Source organism: Equus asinus, unplaced genomic scaffold (genome assembly GCF_041296235.1).
Source record: "Equus asinus isolate D_3611 breed Donkey unplaced genomic scaffold, EquAss-T2T_v2 contig_1, whole genome shotgun sequence".
NCBI lineage: Eukaryota > Metazoa > Chordata > Mammalia > Perissodactyla > Equidae > Equus > Equus asinus.
This window is the reverse complement of record NW_027224738.1, coordinates 1,194,513-1,217,142: the sequence shown is the minus strand read 5'-3', so window position 1 is coordinate 1,217,142 and position 22,630 is coordinate 1,194,513. Positions and strand designations below refer to the sequence as shown.

The 22,630-nt window shown below is 37.0% G+C and overlaps 1 long non-coding RNA gene and 1 pseudogene across 1 annotated transcript in view; one reads left to right on the top strand and one right to left on the bottom strand.

Moving 5' to 3' along the window:
- Positions 1-22,630, top strand: part of LOC139042829 (uncharacterized) — a 54,638-nt gene that overhangs the window by 3,209 nt on the left and 28,799 nt on the right. The window lies entirely within an intron of this gene.
- Positions 3,403-22,630, bottom strand: part of LOC139042828 (centromere-associated protein E-like) — an 84,464-nt pseudogene continuing 65,236 nt past the window's right edge.

Below are 22,630 nucleotides of genomic sequence, written 5' to 3'. Positions count from 1 at the left end.
TCGAAGCTTCATCCTCGGGAGGGAGGGAGGGAGGAGAGCAGAGCGTGTGTCTTATGTGCCAGCGTTTTGGAGGGCTGCCATTGGGACTGGTTTCTATCTCACCTGATTTGGGGTGCTGATGGGAGCTGACGTAATTTGGATGCCTGGGGGCCAATGAGAACAAAGGAGAGTGGGGTGGCTTCCTGCTGCAGCACCAAAGAAGCTGCAGTACTACAGACAGATATTAGAGGGAGCAAGAGATTATGAGCTCCTGAAAAAGAAACTGGCAAACCTCTCTAATTGGCAAATCACATACACAAGCCTAGAGAGTCACATCTGCCCAAAAGCTTTCAGAGGGCCCACAGTCTATAACTGGGCTGACTGATGAAGGTCTTCCCCTGTATGAAGCAGCCCACAAAGACTGGAAGAGGTGGCTATTTTTCAAATGCATAAAAGTCAGCAAAAAAATCAAAAGGCACACAAAGAAACAGAGAAACACGATGCAATCAAAGAAACAAACTAAATCTCCAGAAACCCACTCCAAAGAAATGGTGACCTATGAACAAATACCTGACAAACACTTGAAAATAATAGTTTTAAGGAAGCTCAATGATCTACAAGAGAACACCAATAGACAGCTAAATGAAATCAGGAAAATGATGCACAAACAAAATGAGAATATTAAAGAGATGGAAACTATAAAAAAGGACCAAACAGAAATTCTGGAGCTGAAGAATACAAATAACTAAAATGAAAAATTCACAGAGGGGTTCAATAGCAGACTTGATCAAGCAGAAGAATCAATAAGTTGAAACCAGGTCATATGAAATTACTCAGTTAGAGAAGAAAAAAGAAAAAAGAATAAAGAAAAGTGAAGAGAGCCTAAGGTACTTATGGGACATCAGCAAGTGGACCAATATATGCATCATGGAACTTCCAGAAGGAAAGAGAAAGGGACAAAAGATTTATTTGAGGAAATAATGGCCAAAAACTTCCCAAATCTGAGGAATGAAAGATATCCAAATTCAAGAGTTAAGCAACATTCTACTAGACTAGATATCTGAAGACTGATCTTATATATATATATAATTTCTATTGAGTTCATAAGAGTTGACATCATTGTGAAATTTCAGTTGTACATTGTTTCTTGTCTGTCACCACGTAAGTGTTCTCCTTCACCCCCTATGCCCACCCCTCACCCCCCTTCCCCTGGTAACCACTGAACTGTTTTCTTTGTCCATGTGTTTGTTTATATTCCACATGTGAGTGAAATCATCTGGTGTTTGTCTTTTTCAGTCTTACTTCCCTTAGCATAATTCCCTCCAGGTCCTTCCATGTTGTTGCAAATGGGATGGATCCGTCTTCTTTTAATGGCTGAGTAGTATTCCATTGTATATATACCGCATCATCTTTATCCAATCATTGGTCAATGGGCACTTGGGTTGCTTCCAGGTCTTGGCTATTGTGGATAGTGCTGCTATCAACACAGGGGTGCATATGTTCTTTGGATTATTGATTGCAAGTTGTTTAGGTAGATACCCAGTAATGGAATAACTGGATATGGTATTTCTATTTTTAGTTTTCTGAGGAACCTCCATCTTGTTTTCCATAGTGGCTATACCAGTTTGCAGTCCCACCAGCAGTGTATGAGGGTTCCCTTTTCTCCACACCCTCTCCAACTTTTGTTATTTTTAGTCTTAGTGATTATAGCCATTTAAACAGGTGTAAGGTGGTATCTTAGTGTAGTTTTGATTTGCATTTCCCTGATGATTAGTGATGTTGAACATCTTTTCATGTGTTTCTTGGCCATCTGTATATCTTCTTTGGAAAAATGTTCATATCCCCTGCTCATTTTTTGATTGTGCTGTCTTTTTGTTGTTCAGTTGTGTGAATTCCTTATATATTATGGAGATTAACTCCTTGTCAGATATATGATTTGCAAATATTTTCTCCCACTTGGTGGGCTGTCTTTTTGTTTTGATCCTAGTTTCTTTTGCCTTGCAGAAGCTCTTTAGTCTGATGAAGTCCCACTTATTTTTTTCTTCTGTTTCCCTTGTCTGAGAAGACCTGGTATTCAAAAAGATCCTTTTAAGTTTGATGTCAGTGAGTCTACTACCTATATTTTCTTCTAGGAGTTTTATGGTTTCAGGACTTATCTTCAAGTCTTTGATCCATTTTATTTTTGTGTATGGCATGAGATAATGGTGTACTTTCATTCTTTTGCATCTGGCTGTCCAGTTTTCCCAACACCATTTGTTGAAAATACTTTCCTTTCTCCATTGTATGTTCCCAGCTCCTTTGTCAAAGATTAGCTGTCCATAGATGTGTGGTTTTCCTTCTGGGCTTTCAGTTCTGTTCCACTGATCTGTGTGTCTGTTTTTGTACCAGTACCATGTCATTTTGATCACTATGGCTTTGTAGTACACTTTGAAGTCAGGGATGGTGGTACCTCCAGCTTTGTTCTTTTTTCTCAGGATTGCTTTAGCAATTTGGCGTCTTTGGTTGCCCCATACGAATTTTAGGATTCTCTGTTCTGTTTCCATGAAGAATGTCATTGGGATTCTGATTGGGATTGCATTACATCTGTAGATTGCTTTGGGTAGTATGGACATTTTAACCGTGTTTATTCTTCCAATCCATGTGCGTGGAATCTCTTTCCATCTCTTTATGTCATCATCTATTTTTAAGACTGATTATATTTTTAATGGCCTTAAAGTCGTTTTATTACCCAGGTGAACATACCTACTACTTTGCAATACTCTTATTCAGTGGAGGAGTGAACATCGTAGAGAATCAACCTGCAGCTCTGTAATCATGTCTGGTTTGGGTGCAGAGGAGAAACCAAACTCCCAAGGGACAGGCCTGAGGGACAGCGTTATAGGAAGGCACAGTTTCACTTCACCCTAGTGAACCTGTGACAGTGTGTTAAGGTAAGGGAAATAACCAATTCATAGACTTTAACAGTGATGGCTATGATACAATTAATAATCTCTCCCTTTGAATAAGTCTTCTTACCAAAGAGCCAAGAATGCCTTGAAATCACTAACTCTGTTCTAAACCTTATGCAACTTGCTGTTTTATATGGTTTTTCAAAGTCATATGATATAAAAGTACTATCAGATACTCTCTAAAACCACAGTTCTTAACCTCTTATAGAGTAACAGACCTCTCAGAGAGTATGTTATAAGAAAGTAGGGACCCTAGTATCCTAGAAAACTGAATCCACACACAAAAGATAAAATTTCAGAGGTTTTACAGATTGTGTGAAGCCCATCCATAGATGCTTTATGTGTTGCGGGGAGCCCAGGTTTAGGAATTTTGTTAATTAAATGATGCTTTAATTTATGTATTATCTAAGTCACATGTGGATTACGAGATTAATGAAAATGTATACATTTTATGTATACACGGAAAGACTGGAAATTTCCTTCAATAACTTTATTCTTCACAAAATATATAAATAAATAAAACAATTCAACTTCTAAAGTATTACCACATTCAGGAAGAAGGCAGTCTATCACCATTCTAAATGACTGGAATGCCTCAATTTCTAATGGCAAAGTGCAAACTGAATTGAAATTAAGTTGGACTGTGACATCATTGCCAGGGATAGAAAAATAAAGTAACAAATACAGTCATTTCTAAATAAGGAACACTAGGCCCCTAGAAAAGTGACAGCAGAGTTTACTGAGTCTTGCACTCGGGCACAGCTTGTCCTGAGGAGGCGTGCCAAGGGCCTGGCTGAGGATCCACACTCTCTGCTCCAGCAGTTTGTTCTTCTGAGAAAAAAATGGAAAGCAAAAGTCATCTTATTAAAAAACACGTTTGGTTGCAACACAACATACAGCTTATATACAGTTTACCTTACAGCTGAGGTAATGTTTTCAAATTGATAACCCATTATGTTCTCCTGCTGTTCTTTAACATCTTTCAACGGCTTCCTCTAGCATGCTCCCAGGATGAAGTAAAAATTCCTCTCCACAACCCACAAAGTCCTGCGCATCTGGCTCTTCTCTCTCTGGCTTCACCAACTTCACCCAGAGGAACCTGTGTGCACTGCGCTCTGGCCACACGTGGTTTTCCAACCCTTCCCCTGGTTACGGTCTCTCCCAGCTGGGCCGACCCTGTTCCCTCTGCCTGAATCGCCTTCCCCTCCCCTCTTTGTTAAGCTAACTCACCTTAACCTGTTAGATCTCAGTCCCCTTCTTCAAAGAAGACTTCCTTATGTTCCTAAAACAACCTATTAAAAACTCATAGGCTTTTGAACTCTAGAACTGTACCTCCTTTTTTGACTACTTGATCACCGTCTATACCCACTAGACTGTGAACTCCAGGAAGGCAGGGGCCATATCTGGTTTGGTTATCAATGTACCATCCGGGTGCAATATGTGACACATAGGTGGAGACCAAAAATTTCTGTTCATTGAATGAATAAGTAAATGATATAAGTCTATGATCTGGCTTGTGTAAAATGAATATAATGCTACTGGAAATACTGGCCCATTGAATTGATAAGAAGGTCTTTTGCAGTAAAAGTAGTTATGTTTGTAGGATGGTGTCTCTCTGTGTCCTCGAGAGCTGCTTGTCTATCTGAGGGAAAAGTTGAAGGTTCAGGAGGCAGAATAAGACTTCCCTCGGGGTAAAAAGTGATTTCACTTCAGTGCTGTGCTTTGGAGAAACTTCTCACAGAGACAGCAAATGACATCTCTGCAGTGCAGCTTCTCCATGACATCTTCTCTTGTCTAAACTTGCCCTTTGGGGCCACAGGTGACAAATGAGTTCCAACCGTTATCCCCGATCCCCAAGTAACCAGTATATTTACCCACCTGGGCGGAGGCCTAGACTTGAGTTATCAAAATAGCGAACTGGGTGAGGTGCTGGGAAAGACTTTGATCGGCCATCAAAAAACCAAGATTTTGGTGAGTCCTTTGGCACAGGATCTTGTAAATTCTGTTCCTTGCATTGAGAAGGCGTATGCTGTCTCTCTTGAGAAGCTGGTCCGGTCACTTTAGGAGACTTTGGAGAATTCTCACAAGTCACTTCTTTGTGAGCTTCTCTTTTAAGAGTTCTCTCCTTCCACATTTTGACCTCATTGGAAAGATGATGATTATTGCTTAAATGTGGGGAAAAATAAAAGAGACTGTAAGACTGCTCAATTCCAGAAATATATTCATATTTACATAAAATTTTTTTTCTTAATTGTGGTAAAATATATGTGACATATAATTTACCATTTTATCATATTTACATTTTAATTTCAAGCTAATGCTTCCTAGGTTTGGATTATTTCCACAGTTCAGAAAATGAAATCAGGTCAATATAAATTGAAAAATTGTACTAAATCTCCGTGATCACAGAATCTTGAAAAGTATGATATTAGGTTTCAAATGAATCAGTGATGTCGTCCAGCATGGTTTATCTACTGATACTCTGTGGCAATAATTTGATAAGTTAGTCTTCTGGATGGATGAATCTTTAATGTACCTTTGTTATTTTAAAAGATATATTACACTGTGCTTTTCTGGATTACTTATAGTGTTGCTTCCCACAGGAAATGCTGCCTGCATTTATTCACTCCTTCAGAGAAGCCTGGGAAGCAATCCTAGGCCCTGCTCTCCTTTCTTTGATCAGTCAGCCAAGTGTGTTGATACAACCTCACACTTTTGGGTTCCCCCCCATTCTGCTCTAGCAGCTAGAGACGCCGTATGAGCTCATTAGGCCCCAGCTTAAAATCCTCCAGTGGTGGTAATCCTCCCGTTACATTTAGGAGACCACCCCAGCTGCCTCAGAATGACCTGCAATGTGTAATCTGGACCAGTGGCCTCTGGCATCGCATCTTGCACTTACTCTGCCTCATTCTGTATGCTCTGGCCACACTGCATGTCTTTCTGTTCCACTTTCCTCTTTGACTCAAAGCCTGTGCACATGCTGTTCCCTCAGCCTAGAAGGCTTAGCCATCTCTCCTGTCATCAAGCCTAACTGCTACTCATTTTCAGATCTACTCTTACATATTAGTTTCTTGATCACCGCCCCTCCCCACATCTAGATAAGGTCTGATCCCTCTGTTGGACCCTTTCATAATGTCCTGTTTGCTTTTTTTGTTGTTTAATAGCCTCACACAGAACAGTAGCTATTTGCATATTTATTTAATGCCTATTTTTCTTCTATTGCATCATTAGTAAAGATTAGCACAAGATTCTAATCTTTGGTAGAAGCCAATTAATCAAATTTTTTACAACTGTTTATAAAGGTTAATGGGCTACAATAATGGACCTCAGGGATTCTCCTTTGAGTAAAGCCTCACTGACTTGGGCATATTTGTGGCATATTTAAGCTCCCCTCAAAGATCTTGGTTTACTTTTTGGTTCTTGGCTTAGTTAAAAACAGGCTTAGCTAAAATCAGTTGATGGGCCAGCCCTGTGGCCTAGTGGTTAAGTTCCGGGCACTCCACTTTGGCAGCCTGGGTTTGGTTCTCGAGTGTGGACCCACATCACTCTGTTAGTGGCCATGCTGTGCTGGCAGCCCACATACTAAAAATAGAGGAAGATTGGCATGTTAGCTCAGGGCGAATCTTCCTCAGGAAAAAAAAAAGGTCAGTTGATGGATAGCAAACCTCTGGAATGGTGCTACCATATTCTCATTCCTTTTAAAAAAGACACATTACATGAGCTCTAAAAATTACTTCCCCTATATGTGTGAGGGGTTGCCCACTGCAAAAAATATATATGCATGTGTAGGCATCATCCTCTCCCACACGTACCACCATAAGCATAATTCCTGTATCAGGTAAGCAGATCTTACCTTAACATTTCATTCCTTTGCTTTGTTAACTGTTCATTTTGCTGCTTTAACTTAGAAATTTCCTTTTCTAGCCGTATATATTCACTTTTCAAAATAAGAGCTCTTGTGCTTTGTACAATGCCGCTGCCACCCCCACAGGTTAAGGGTTTCCTTGAAGGCTGAGAATCAGTATGTTCTGATATCACTGTGGGAGGCAAACACACAGACAGGTGATAATTTTAATTATCTCCAAAGTTCACAATAAAGGAAACATTAGTAAGTTCAATAAATCACTATAAAAAACAAAACATCTCAGCACCATCTCCCTGAACGTCACCCTTGACTTCCTCCTCTTCCCTCACCTCCTATGCCAATTCCATCATGGATTCTAAGTATCTGTGGAACCCCTGCTTCTCTCCACCCACTACCTCCACCACCACCACCTGCTAGGATCACTCACGGTGACGGCAGCAGTCGGAGCTGCCCTTCACTGTCTACTCTCGACGCCAGTGGGGTCCCCTGGAGGGCTGCTTCCACCACACAGCGTGTGTGGGGTCCACCCCAAGGCAGTCAATGTGCTCCCAATACTCAACACGTATTTGTTAACTAAATAAACCTTAGACTGCTATTAAAGAATATACTATTCAGTATTTTACACCATATGTGTACAAGTAATGTAAAGAACTGTTTTGTAAATTTTAGGTAAAATTGCATAAAAGTGTGAGGTGCTTAGAAAGTGGAATGATCCACTGGGTCACTGACTGTTTACAAGGGAGGGGCAAGATGAGTGTGGGGAAGACACTCAATGTCCATTTCCTTTTGAATTATTCTGAATTCAGGTATAACACGTACCTGAAAGTCACAAATTAGAAGGAATCATCCTGACCCTTCTCTAACAACAAAAGTTCTATTTTTACCCCTTGAAGTTTTCCAGGTAGGAGCTGCAATTATCCTGCAATGGACACTAGGGCAGTTCAAACTAAACAAGCACCAGACAATGCGTGGACAATAATACACACAAACATCATCTTGCATTTGCCTGACATTTAGAATTTTCAGTGTGCTTTCACACACAACTTTTAGCCTGATCCTTACAAGTCTATATCCAATCTAGAAGGTCAGGCGTTCTCCTCATGATTTCACAGGCTGTTAAGTGAGGGCAGTCAGCTTAGAGAACTGTTCGTGACGTTATTTCGATGCTGGACCCACTACACAAAGCTGCCCCAAGTACTGTTCAGCATTCTCTCTTTTCAAATGAAACATAAGAGACAGAAATATGGGAAAAGATACAGTTTGAGGAATGTATATGCAGAAATTTGATGATTAGATTTGAAAACTGTATCTAAGATAAGTTTCAAAGAGTTTGCCAGTAAGCATCAAGTCTGTATTTTCAGTACCAACAACAAGTAGGATAATATTTACTGTATACTGACTATGTTTTTACAGTGCACATGGTTAAAATCTATTAAGATATGCTTGTGTTTTATTGGGAAGGGTACGTCTACCTTGACAGGTAAGTCATTCTTGTATACTACTGAAGGTATCTTCACTGATATGTAAAGATCTGATAGCGCACAGGTTACATTCATAGTTTTTAAGAATCTATAATGGATAAATAGTTGAGATTACAGGAAACTTAAGGAGGTATCACAGGATAAATATGATCTCAATGAATTCATTTTAAAAATAGTTCTTTATAAATTAGTGATTAACAGGTTTATTCTTGACTGTCATATATATAGTAGCAGTCTTCAAAATGTGTAAGTATACTGAGAAGTAAGATGGAAAAAGATCTGGAAATATCAGCATTTTCTACTTACTTGAAGTATCTTGGGCCTGCTGATTTCGTCTAAGATTTTCTCTCAATAGCCTTATAACTTCTTTTTGATGTTCTACAGTGGCTTTTGTACAAGTAATTCTATTAAGAATAACAACAGAAATATGTAAAAGGCCAGCAACTAATTTTTAATGGAAGAATAAACAGAACTGCTGTCAAGAATTTTCTGATAAGATACATCACATTGATATGATATGCATAAGCAGCAGTAGGTAAGCCCTCACGATACCCCCTGGTATCATGCACTTTATAGCCATAAATAACACCATCAAATTGGAAGTGTTCTGTTTGGCTGCAGGGGCAATTTTTTTTTAACATTGAGAAACCAATTCTTTTAAAATTTCTGAAAGCCCAATAGGTATCATTAACTGGATATTGAGCAAAATTACATTCAGGGGCACCATAAAACAAATAATTGGGTTGTTATCATGAGGTCCTAGAAACCTCTTGAAGGTACAACAATTACCAAAGCGTAAAACCAAAAGCACCTTCTGTATACACTGTAAGGAAAGCACACTCGACTGCAGCTCTGATCTGAGGTGACACAGTCAGAGGTCACAGTCTGCTCATTGCACCCAGGAGAAAAAGACATTCTGTTAATTATTTGCTTGAGTGTTAATTGGCAATGCTAAATTATGAGACTTTCTGCCTTTCTTAGAGACTGAAAGTATCTGCTGATTCTATTCTATATAAAATTGCTTTGCATTTATTTAAAAAAATTTTTTTCTTTTGAGGAAGATTAGCTAGCCCTGAGCTAACATCTGCCACCAATCCTCTTTTTGCTGAGGAGGACTGGCCCTGAGCTAACATCGGTGCCCATCTTCCTCTACTTTATATGTGGGATGCCTACCACAGCATGGCTTGACAGGTGATGTGTAGGTCCACACCTAGGATGGTGAACCCTGGGCCACCGAAGCGGAATGTGCAAACTTAACCACCGTGCCACTGGGCTGGCCACTAAAATTGCCTTTTTAATGATGCTCCACTAAAACCAACAGTCCTATCAATAGAAGGCTGGTTAGAATGCATGAAGATTCAGAGTGCGACTTTTTGGGCAAAATTAGATATCATCATTAAACATTTATTAAACATTTACAGGAAGAATAAAAAGTGTGAGGAGTCAGAGGTGACATATTAATAAGTGGCAACATTATATTTCTAATTCAGTTTCCTTGACTCTCTGTTTAATGTTCTTTTCATTATGCTATACCACAAAGAACTTTAGGCATGCTATTGTATATGGTACTATACATAAATAAATCAATAAAAAGGGAATATGCTCTTGGGCACTAAGTACTACAATTTAAAAGGAAATAAAACCTTACACAAAAATACAATAGGAAGAACAAATGAAATTAAGAGAACCAACAGAAACCTTAGACAAACTGCTAAAAACACACACACGTTCTTAATATTCACTTTCAAACAAAAAAGGCCATTTTTAAGCTGTTCCTATATGATTGAACAAGAAGTATCCAAAGACATAGTATGTCAGTAATTGATCAGAATTGTGCTTGTTTTCAAAACCTTTGCATACATAATGAGAATTTAATAACTTTAAAATCTGTAGATGTTTGTATTTATTTTATAAAAAGCAATAACAATATCTTAATATATTTTAAATTTATACAGTTTAGAAAGGAAGTTTAAGCTACTAAAGTCATATTCAATTAAGACAAAGACATACTCCTTTTCAAACTCCTTGGCATTTCTCATCTTCTCTAGGTCTATTTTCACCAGCTTTGTTTTGAGCTCTTCAATTTCTTCTTTATAGGGCTTAGCTCCTAAAGCAACTTTGTCCTAAAGGTTTTAGAGAAAAGAGAAATAAAGTAATTTTAGAGCAGTTTCAAAGACTTGTTAACTACCTAATATAGTAGGAACATTTTAAAACAGCAAACTCCAAACATATGAAAAGGAGGAAAGGCACAAATTTTAACCCTAAAATGAGTAACAAATAGATATTTGATGTGAAGTACATGTGAAGCTATTGGAAGCTAATGTGTAATTAGAAAACCTATGACTTCTATTTCTTAAAACAAATATTTTTCCCAATTAAAAAACAATATACTTAAACAAAATGAAACAGAAAGGTTGAAACGAATGAAATGGGTAGATAAAGGTAAATCAGGAAAATAAGACAAGAGATGAACAGTAATATAAATATCAAAGTAGAACTGAATTCAAGGCACAAAATATTATATAACATTATTGGGGATATTCTGTACTCAAGGTTGGTTCAATCTAGCCATACATCTACTTCGACTCAGAAAAAAAATCAGTCATATATACATACAAACATATACAAAAATCTTTTTTAATAAATAGGTTTAACTTTTTAGAGCAATTTTAGGTTTATAGACAAATTGAGCAGAGTACATAGAGTCCCGGTAATACCCGTGTCCTCCCCTAGTTTCTCCTATTATTAACATCTTAGTGTGGTATGATTGTTACAAATGATGAGCCAATATCGATACATTATTAACTGACGTTCACAGTTTACATTAGAGTCTATTGTTTGCATTGTATAGTCCATGGGTTTTGACAAATGTATGACACGTGTTCATCATCACTGTATCATGCAGAATAGTTTCACTGCCCTAAAAATCTCCTGTGCTCCACTTATCCATCCCTCCACCCTCCCCCAGAACCCTTAGTAATCATTGATCTTTTCCTGTTCGCCTAGTTTTGCCTCTTCCAGAATGTCATACAGTATGCAGTGTTTTTAGATGGGCTTTTTAAAATTAGCAATGTGCATTTAAGGTTCCTCCATGTCTTTTGTGGCTTGATGGCTCATTTCTTATTATTGCTGAATAAATCATTCATTTCTTTTATTGCTGTTACCACAGCCATACTATGGATTACTATTATATATTGAATACAAAAATAAACCCATCTAAATAGGGACCCAGAGAGCTCTTCATTCCTCTAGGCGTTACCCCCAGTGCCTATAAAAACATTTGCACACACACGTAGTTAGCAAAGACTAAAAAGATGCAAGCTTCCAAAGCTGAGATGCTCAGCTTAAGGAGGTTGCTGACTAGGTCAGATAAGCCCATTCTGGGAGGAGCCCAGTATTTGCTCAGTCATGGCACCAGTAAAATACCCTGGCTTTCTGGACCAGATGCTGATATCAGGGACTCCTTGAGCATATGACTGGCTGGAGTGGTGTCAGTTTTGTAAGAAACTGCCAAACTCTCTTCTAAAGTGGCTACTGTACCACTTGCATTCCCACCAGCAGTGAGCAAGAGCTCCTGGCCCCACTCCTTGCCAGCATTTAGTGTAGTCAGTGTTCCGGATTTTGGCCATTATATTTTGAGATACAGTGGATGTACAGTGGTATCTCATTGTTTTTTAATTTGCAATTTTCTAATGACATATGATGTGGAGCATCTTTTCATATGCTTATTTGCCATGTGTGTATCTTCTCTGGTGAAGTGTCTGTTCAGATCCATTGCCTATTTTTAAATCAGGCTGTTTGCTTTCTAATTATTGAGTTTTAAGAGTTCTTTGTATATTTTGGATAACAGTTCTTGAAAGATATGTGTTTTGCAAAGATTTTCTTCCAGTCTGTGGCTTGTCTTTCATAGGGCAAACATTTTTAATTTAAATGAAGTCCAGTTTATCAATTTTTTTCCTTCATAGATTATGCTTTTGGTGTTGTATGTAAAAAAAGTCAACGCCAAACCCAAGGTCACCTCGATTTTCTCCTACGTTATCTTCTAGGCATTTTCTAGTTTTGTGTTTTAGATTTAGGTTACAATCAATTGAGTTAATTTTTGTGAAAGGTGTCCAGTTGTTCAGCACCGCTAGTTGATAAGACTATCCTTTTCCATTGAATTGCCTTTGCTCTTTTGTCAAAGATGACCTGACTATATTTGTGTGTATATATTTCTGGGCTCTCTATTTTGTTCCATTGATCTACTTGTATACATTTTGATTTAAAAGTTCAAAGAACTCTAAAAATATTTATTCATTTATGACACCTAAAAGAAAATTTCAATATATTCTAAAAATGGAGAAATTGCAGTAATTTTTTTGCCACAATATAATGAAATAAATTAGTCATATATAACAGTTTTAAAACAATTCTTGAGTAAAAGAAATTGAAATTGGAAATACTCTCTTAGAAATGAAAGACAGTGAGAATTCCTTATTTCAAACACATGACGTGTGCCCAAGCTGCACTCAGAAGCGCTGACAGCCTTAAACATCCTCTAGCCGCCTGAGGAGTCTGAGCGCCTGTGTTCTCAGTGAACAGCACCTGCTCATCCTATTTTAGATGGAGTCTGCTGAGAAACTTTCTTTGCTCTACCAGAAAAAGAATTCCTTTGAGATTCTGATTTGAATTACATTAACTTTAGAAATTAATTTGGGAAAAACTGATGGTTGTACAGTATTTAGGTTACAACCTAGGAAATGGCATATTTCTTATTTTAAACCACATGCTCTCCTATATTTCCTTTTAGAGTTTTGTTGTTCTTTTCATATATGTTGTCTCATTTTTTGTTAAGGTTAGTCACTTGAGCATTTTATATTTTGTGCCAGTTATAAATAAGATCTTTTTTTCCCACTGTGCAGGATGTCCCTAAAGTACTAGCACAGTTTGAATTTTTAACAAATTTACTGCTACTTGATATAAATAATTTGTAAAGATACAACAGAGGAAATGTATCAAGATTTAAACAAAACTGTTAATGAGTCATTTGTTCAAATTACTTTCTTCTATATTCACTTAATAAACCCTACATTATATTGGACAGCTATATCCAGGTGAATTAAAATAGTGGTGAATAGGTTAAAAGTTAATATCTTTGCATTTTACTATGCCAAATCTCGAGTTAAATATACTGTTGCATTTTATAGAATATTTATATAAAATACAGAAACAGATTCTTAAAAATTCAAACTGTATAAAGATTTTATGGATACCCTATACTTTGTTTTCTTTCCTCATGGATGCTGTACAATGGCATACTCTATTATATTATCTAAATGGTTACTTTTAGTATGCAGGAAAGATATTCCTCTCTCCATAGACACCTGTACCAATCTATACTGAGTGTGGAGAAATTTGTCGCTTACTCCCTTTTTCTTGAAACACTAGCTTCACTTATATGAAGAAACTGGAACCACTCTGTTGCCCAGACCCCCTTTTCTTTTTCACTCACTGGCTGCTCCATCTCAGTATCATTTGGTTACTCCACATCTCCTCTCCATTATGCTTATGCCCTCGTCCAGTCTCATGATTTTTATACGCTGATGATTCCCCAAACTTAAACCTCTCGCCTATATCTTGCTCAGACTCAGATATTCAATTGCCTAAGTCATATCTCAACTTGGGTGTCCCCAGTGGGCATTTCCAATTCAGCATGTCCAAAACTGAACTTTCCTGGTTTCAAACTTCCTCTTCTGGCAGTCTTTCCCATTTCCGTATGTAGCAACTCTATCTTCTTGGCTGCTCAGGCCAAAAACTTTGGAATCATCTCTGACTCCAAGAAATACGAGAGGTACGTGTTTGGCTTTCTCTTTGATAAATTGAATCTAAATATTTTGCAAAAAAAAAGAAATATGAGAGGAAGAGACATGTGCCACTTCTGGGCCAGAGCCTTTATGAGTACAGATTTTAAGACAATTTTTAGCTTCTCCATCTTGTCCCTTTTCTGTGAGCCTGAGCACGGACAGCTTACAACTGGGCTTTAACCATGCAGATGAAAACAGCACCAAGGAAGTGCTGGAGAAACAAGATGGGAGAAACGGGGGCCTCTGAATGACCATGTGGAAAGGAGCCACTTGCCAAGCTGGAACCCACACTTTTACGTGTGAAATAAGCTTCTGTTTTGTTTGAGCCATTGCATTTTGTGGTTCCCTTTGTTGTAGGAGCTGGCACGTCACTAACAAACACGCCTTCCTGGATTCTATTTTCAAAGGGCAGCCTTTAAAAATTTAAGTCAGACTATATCATTTTGCCAAAATCCTCTGATGACTTCCCATCTCATCCAGAATAAAACCCAAAGTGCTTACAAATAGCTTTCAAGATGCTTTATGATTTGGCTCTCTGCTACTTCTCACCTATTTCCCCTTCTATCCTTGCCCACGCTGCTCAGGAGACGCTGGCTTTCTTGCTGTTTCCTTGAATACATCTCAACTACTTCTGTGTTGCGGCCTTCGCATTTGCTACTTCTTTTGCCTAGAAGGCCCTTCCCTACCAGACAGCTCACACCATCACTTCGTCATCTTAATTGTGCGGCTCTCCTCAACTCCCCTTACAAAATCACACTCCTACTCACACCCACTCTCACCCTGCACCTATATACCTCTGTCTGGCTTAATATTTTTCCATTGCACTTCTCACCGTTTAACAAACATATATACTTGTTTATTTTCTGACTTCATGAAGCAGAATGTAAGCCTCTTCAAGGAGGCTTTATTTTTTTTCCATTGCAGTACACATGGCATCTAGAACAATGACCAACACATAGTAGGTATTCAACAAATACTTGTTGAATGAATAAAAATGTGATCATTTAGTTATTTGAAGTATTAAAAAATTACTCTCAAAGATTTTAAAGCTTTACAGTTGATTTTCTTGGTTTTTAGCTATACTAACAATTTCTAAAAACAAAATTAAGATTATTTTCTCTTGCCTCTCTGTTTCATGTCTCATTGAAAGAACCAGAATTTTTAGAACAATGTTAAATAATGAAAAGAGTAGGCATTCTTGGCTTGTTTCTAATTTTGGAATGAAGAGAAGAGACACTGGAGCAGGAACAGTGAACAAAATGCCTATTAGGATCCGACCCAAGTAGCAGAAGAGTGAGAAGTAGCTGTGGCTCAGACGAGGAAGGAAGGCTGTGATGAAGGAGGGTGCGACTTGTGTAACGGCATTCAAGCTCAAAAACATTTCAACTCTGCTCTTTCTAGAGAAAACAGGTTAGATTAAGCCCATAGGCTACCAGGTGGGACTCAATAACAGGGGATTAAGTAGAAAAAAATATAATTTTAAAATGTACTTATCTAACAGAGTATTAAATATTTAGATAAGAAGCATATTTTTTTGAAAAATAAAAAGAAAGTCTCAACAAGAAAAAAACCAACAACTCAATTAAAAAGTGGGCAAAAGATCTGAACAGAGATTTCTGCAAAGAAGATATATGGGTGGCCAACAGGCTCATGAAAAGATGTTCAACATCATTAGCTATCAGGGAAATGCAAATCAAAACTACAAGGAGATATCACCTCACTCTGGTCAGAATGGCTATAATTAACAAGACAGGAAACAACAAGTGTTGGAGAGGATGTGGAGAGAAAGGAACCCTCAAACATTGCTGGTGGGAGTGCAAAGTGGTGAAGCCACTATGGAAAACAGTATGGAGACGCCTCAGAAAATTAAGAATAGATCTACCATATGATCCAGCTATCCCACTGCTGGGTATTTATCCAAAGAACTTGAAAACACAAAGGCATAAAAGATATATGCACCCCTATGTTCATCACATCATTATTCACAATAGCCAAGGCTTGTAAACAACCTAGGTGCCCATCAAGGGACGAATGGAAGATGTGGTATATATACACAATGGAATACTACTCAGCCATAAGCAATGATGAAATCTGGCCATTTGTGACAACATAGATGGACCTTGAAGGTATTATGCTAAGTGAAATAAGTCAGAGGGAGAAAGTCAAATACCATATGATCTCACTCATAAGTAGAAGATAAAAATGACAAACAAACACAGAGCAAGAGAGACTGGATTGGTGGTTACCAGAAGGGAAGGGAGGAGGGGGAAGGGCAAAAGGGGTGATTAGACACACGTGTGGTGATGGATAATTGGTCTTTGTGGGGTGAACATGATGTAATCTACACAGAATTCGAAATATATTATGATGTACACCTGAAAGTTATATAATGTTATAATCCAATGTTACTGCAATAATAAAAAATTAAAAAAAAACATATTTATGAAAAAATGTTTCAATATACTACTAGAGATATACAAACATACATCCTCTACATTTTTGGCATTCAGAAATTAAAGTGAAAATAAAAAATTTCCTTACTTTGAACAGTAAAAAAATTAAAAAAAATTAAAAAAATAAGATATATTTTAAACTGTCAAGAATATTTATGTTTTTTAAAAATAATTTTTACAGGAAGATGAAAACAATCATTATTTGGCATGAAAATAAATGTATGCATTTATTTATATTTATTATGCATAATTTATAAAATTATGCCTTTATTTATAAAATGAGTTTTAAGTTACCTGAAGTACTTGGATCATTTCTTTTGTTTTTTCAAGGCATTTATTTGATTCATTAACTTGTGATTGAAGTTTTGCTATTATATCATTAGTCATCTCAAGCTCTTTCTGCATCTTTATAATCTTGTCTTCCTTTTGCATGGCAGTTTCTTTAGCTTCACGTAGTGAAGTTTCCAGCTCTTGAATCTTCTATTAAAAAAAACACACATATATAAGGTGTGCCTTGAAGACAGAATCACAGTTTATATGAAACAAAGATCATATATAGGTATTAATCTTTCAGATTGCATCAACATAGGATAGATGGAGACTCCAAATGTCACTCAATTTATACATGTATTATTTTTTTCATTTAGAAGCTGATCATTTAGGACTAAAAGAGGCCCAGATTTTATATAAGGTTAGTACTTATTTTATTTACTAGTTAGCATGGTGCTAAGCATATTAAATAGGCACTTACATTTTAAATTAACACTACTTACAGAAAGTATATTTGTTAATTGACACTTTAGAGGAATACATGTAACATATCTTTCCCTTTATTTTTATTACCTAGTTTTTATGCTGAAAAATACAAGTATGTGGAAAAATCCAAAGGCATATAATTAAGATTAAGTTCCCCCATCTCAGAACCCCCACTGACTCTAAAGCGATGACTACTAAACTCTTTCAAGTGTATCCTTCTAGAAATTTTCTATATGTATCTACGCATGTGAATATACAGTTTACAAAAACAGTAAGTCACACACACAATAGTGTGTAAGAAGAAAGTTCACACAGAATAGCGTGAAAGAAGAAAGAGCCAAAGCAGGACTGCATTCGAACATGAAGAAGACAGATATGACTACAGAAGAACTATACAACTTTAATGTAGACCATGAAGACACTGAAATTGTTAAAGGTTTTGTTTCCCTTGGTTCAGTCATCAGTTTAAATGGAGACCGCAGCCAAGAAATCAAGAGAAGACTGTGACTCAGAAGGGCAGCGATGGAAGAATCAGGAAAGATCATCAACAGTAAGGGAGTATCATTAGAGACCAAGGCCAAGATTATCGACACCCTCGCATTCCCAATTACTATGTGTGGGTGCGAAAGCTGGACAGTGAAGAAGGCTGACAGGAAAAAATGGACTCATTTGAGATATGGTGTTGGAGGAGAGCTCTACAGATACCCTGGACTGCCAGAAAAATGAACAAGTGGGTCCAAGAGCAAATTAAGCCTGACCTATCTCTGGAGGCAAAAATTGTAAAACTGAGACTATCCTACCTTGGGGACATGATGAAAAGTAAAAGGCAGCAGGAAAAGAGGAAGACGAAATACGAGATGGCGTAATTCCAGAAAGGAAGCCATAGGCGTGAGTCTACAGGAGCTGAGTAGGGCTCTTGAGGACAGGATATTGGACATCACTCATTCATAGAGTTGCCAGGAATCAGAGCTGACTCTACAGCACATAACAACAATAAATATATACTTCTGGTTTTTTGTGGGTTTTTATTGCTGAGGAAGATGAGCCCTGAGCTAACTTCCTCTTTTTTTGCTTGAGGAAGATTAGCCCTGAGCTAATATCTATGTCAATCTTCCTCCATTTTATATGTGGATTGCTGCCACATCATGGCTGCCAATGAGTGGTGTAGGTCCGTGCCTGGGATCTGAACCATGAACTGGGCCGCCGAAGTAGAGCATGCAAACTTAACCACTATGCCATGGGGCTGGCCTCCTGCTTTTTAAAAAATTAAAAATTTTATTTTCACTTGATAATATATTTTCCAGATCTTTTCATTATCAACACATAGATCTCTCGCATTTTTGTTTTCATGGGTAAATATATCCTATTTCATGGAGGTACTATAAACTAGTTAACCTGTCACCTACTAATGAACATTTAGGTTATTTCCAGTTTTTTATAAGTACAAAAATATCTTAATTTGTTCATAATATAAGACTGTTCACATATACACACATGCAGGTTTTCCTGGAAAACGTTTCTTTTTGGTCCACCTGGAATTTACTTTTGTTTAATGAATGAGGTAGGAGTCCAGACTTATTCTTCTAAGATGGCTAGTTGGTTGTTCTGATTCAAACATTAAGCAGACTATCTTTCCCCCCTGAGTTGACTGCTCCTACTGTCATGCACTGAATTCTCCTACTTGTTTGGGTGGACTGCCCAACTCTCTGCCTGCCCCACTGCTCTACCTCCACATCACTGACCTGCTCTGTGCTACTCTGATTTGGCCTAATTATCAAACTAATAACATACGATTTATTATCTGATGGGGTATTTCCTGGGGTCATTGAAAATGGGATTTCCTTGTGCTTGTTTATCTTATTGCTTTGGAAGATGGGTTTCATATTTCCACTATTTTTACCTCTACAGCTGACTGAGGTCTGTAGTGATCAGCAAATCAATAAACTCTATATTAGTGATCTTCTAGTTTCCACTAGTAATAATTATTAAACTGGCAGTTGATGTTTTATTATAAATATTTATTTTGGTAAAAATGCTAAGTTGTAATTCACTCGGGTTCCCCACTAAGACGTGTGTGCTAACAAAATAAAACAGCGTGTTTGCTGTACAGATTCCCAAGTAAGGGCAGTTAATACAGTTATTGGATTATTCAAATAATGTACTGATTCTTGGGCACAGGTTAATCTGTATAAGAAATTTATTATACTTTTAGCCTCTTCCATTTTTGTTTTGATCACATTAACCAATATTAAAGACACTGATGATAATTAGAGAAAAGCTAAATTGCTCTTTCTCTCTAAACTAGTTTGGTACTATAGACATAGATTATAATTTAATAGAAAGTCACATGATTTAGAAAACTTATAATGTATGGTAATAACACCTTAAGTGGTATACATACCTATTAATCAAATTAAGGCATGAGTTACTTCTATTTTATAATTCAAAGGTAAGATCTTATGTAACATGTAGCTTTATAATTAGTTGAGTGAGCGCCCCAATAGAACTATATTTAAAAAACAAGTCCATCATGCATGTTCCCTAATACCTTCAATACTGTGATTTTGCTCTGAAATGTTACATATGATACATCTTTAACTCTACAATGAAGCTGCAAATTGAAAAACATCTTATAAGAAATCTCATACCTCTGTGGTTAGTTGTGTAGCTCTTGATGTGACATGAAGATTCTTATCGCCTTGTGTAGTAGGATTAACAAGGGCACCAGATGTTCGAGAGATCTTCAAAGTTTGATAGTTTTTCAACAGTTTTTCATTTTTCTCTTTCACTGATTTCAGGTCATGTTCCCATTCTTTGGTGATGGTCACATTTCTTTCCTCAAACTCTGTTGATTCATTTATTATAGCCTATTGAGTAGTAAAGACAACACTATAGCTTCTAAAATGAATTACGTATTAAAAAAACCACTATGGAAAATACTAGAGTTCTAGGACAAGGCATATGTTGAAATTCATTATTCAGAACATTCTAGAATAGTACTTTAAAAGAATGTGAACATTCTTTGTGGCTTGCACCAGTTCCTGACATTTCAGAAGACGCTGGATATTGATTATGAGAATAAAAGAAGAATAAGGACTAGAGAGGATTCATATTGATTTGCAAGATGATAATCTCATTCTATTAGATCAGCACTGACATATGAAGAGGAATCTGAAGAACTGGTCAGGTTAAAATCATTATGTATGTTATGACATATATAATGTCATATATAAACATTAACTGACATCTAATAGCAGAGCATACCCAGTAAACTTAATAACAATCTATTTTCCTCTTTCATTTCAAACCTCAGTGTTTATAAGGAAAAAAATTTACTGACTTTTCGTAATCTGAAAATCTTCTATTTCCGTGCAGGGAGTAACAGCCAATCCATACCCTCGTTACATCAAAGGCTGACTCACTCTGAAATTGCTTCTATCATCTTTTTACTTCCTATTCTTATGGGATGTACTTTTTGCTCTCATCATGAATGCCTTCTTGGCCTTACCTGTATCTTTCTTTGTGGCTTTATGGTAGTTCTGTGAGATGCGGATCCTAAATTAGTTGTGTTCTTGCTGGCACCCTGGACTCTCCTTGGTTCTGGACTACTGACCCCACACCACACCAAGTTATCAATTGCTATGCTCAGATGGTGGAAGAAGCCACATATCCATGCTGATCCACAGAGCAGAAATCTCTACTTTCTAACCACAAGTGAGCCCTCAATATTATGAGAAAAACACTGAATTATATGGAAATTATCTTATCCCAAACACTGGTTTTATGCTTTTCTTCATTGATTGTGGACCATTTTTTTTTATTTTAAAAGCTCATTTACTGTTTTGCTAGCTTGGGGTATTCGACAAATGGGATTCACTATCCACAGGAAAACCTTTTTTAAAAATGTTATCTACATTTCAATGTGATTTAAGTATAGTTTCCAGATGAAATTAAAGTGTCAGGAAAGAACTACCCAAACAAATGAAATATAAAACCAATCTTAGGAGCTATAATATTAATCTAGCTCCCTTTGCTCCAACTGCCTATATAACAAGCAACTTTCTGATTAATGACAATTTTACCAGGTGTATGAGGTAGAGATTACTTCAGAAAGCCGAATGAATCTTCTCATCAGTGGAAAGTAAAACAAATTAATAAAACTGATCTCAAGCAATCTTGGTTCATATGAATCTGTCCACAAGGGCTGGTCACCTTGGGAACAATGATACAAACCACATGTTTGAACCTCACAGTTGAAGGATCAGCACGTATGATAGCAACAGCACCGAGGTGAGAAGCACAAGGCCTCACTAATTAGTGGACTAGAGCTGTCTTTGGCTTGACCACAGGTGCTGCCCACAGCCCTGAAACAGGCTAGCATCTCACCTTGTTTGAGGATACTTGGGGGAAAAAGCTCAGGTCCTACGGAAGCGAGAAAGGACAGAGGAAAATGGCAAGATTTGAGGTTTCACCAGTGGAAATGGATTGTTATACTGCAACATTTTATTATCTTCTTTACAAGTTGATATATTTAATTACCTTAAGGAAGCAAAATGTGTTAGAGGAAGAACACATTTACAGTCACTCTTTTTCAAATAAAAAAATAAAGAAGCATATACAAATAAATGAAAGAAAATATACTTAAAATTAAGTTGCTCTAAGTCTTTTTAAGAATGAGGCAGAAAAATTAAAGCAAACAAAAAAAAAGAATGAGCACAAAAAAAGTACTACTTACAATTATCTTTTTATTATAAAAGATATTGACTTCACAAATCCTATCATTTTCTTTCTGGATGCCATTTTTAAGCTTTTCTATATCAAAATGAGTATTCAACCACTCTTCCAAAAACTGGGTCATTTCTTTCCTATTACTCAGTACTTGTTGAAATTCCATCTTTACGCTGTGGAAGTCACATTCCGAAAAATCTTTGAGAATTTCCTGTGTGAAAAATAAGCATTGAATCTCCTGAATCTTAGGAAAGTTTTTATCTAAATATCAGACAAATATCATAAAAAGGGGAAAATAACCTTACTGAACTTTCACTTCTAATATTTTGAAGTAAACATAATTCTAATTTATCCTCATTATATTAGAAATATAATTCTAATTTAAATAATAAAATTTTGGCAGTATAGGCTATGTAACAGAGGCACATCTACAAATTCTGCCTTTTGGCATTTTTAAAACCTGTTCGAAACTATGAATCTGTGACAGTGTCTGAAGTGCTTCTGGATGCAGCTTTTCTGTGCATACAGCAGGCCTTGCATGCATACTGGGAACTGCAGGGGCCTCACACTGCTGGGT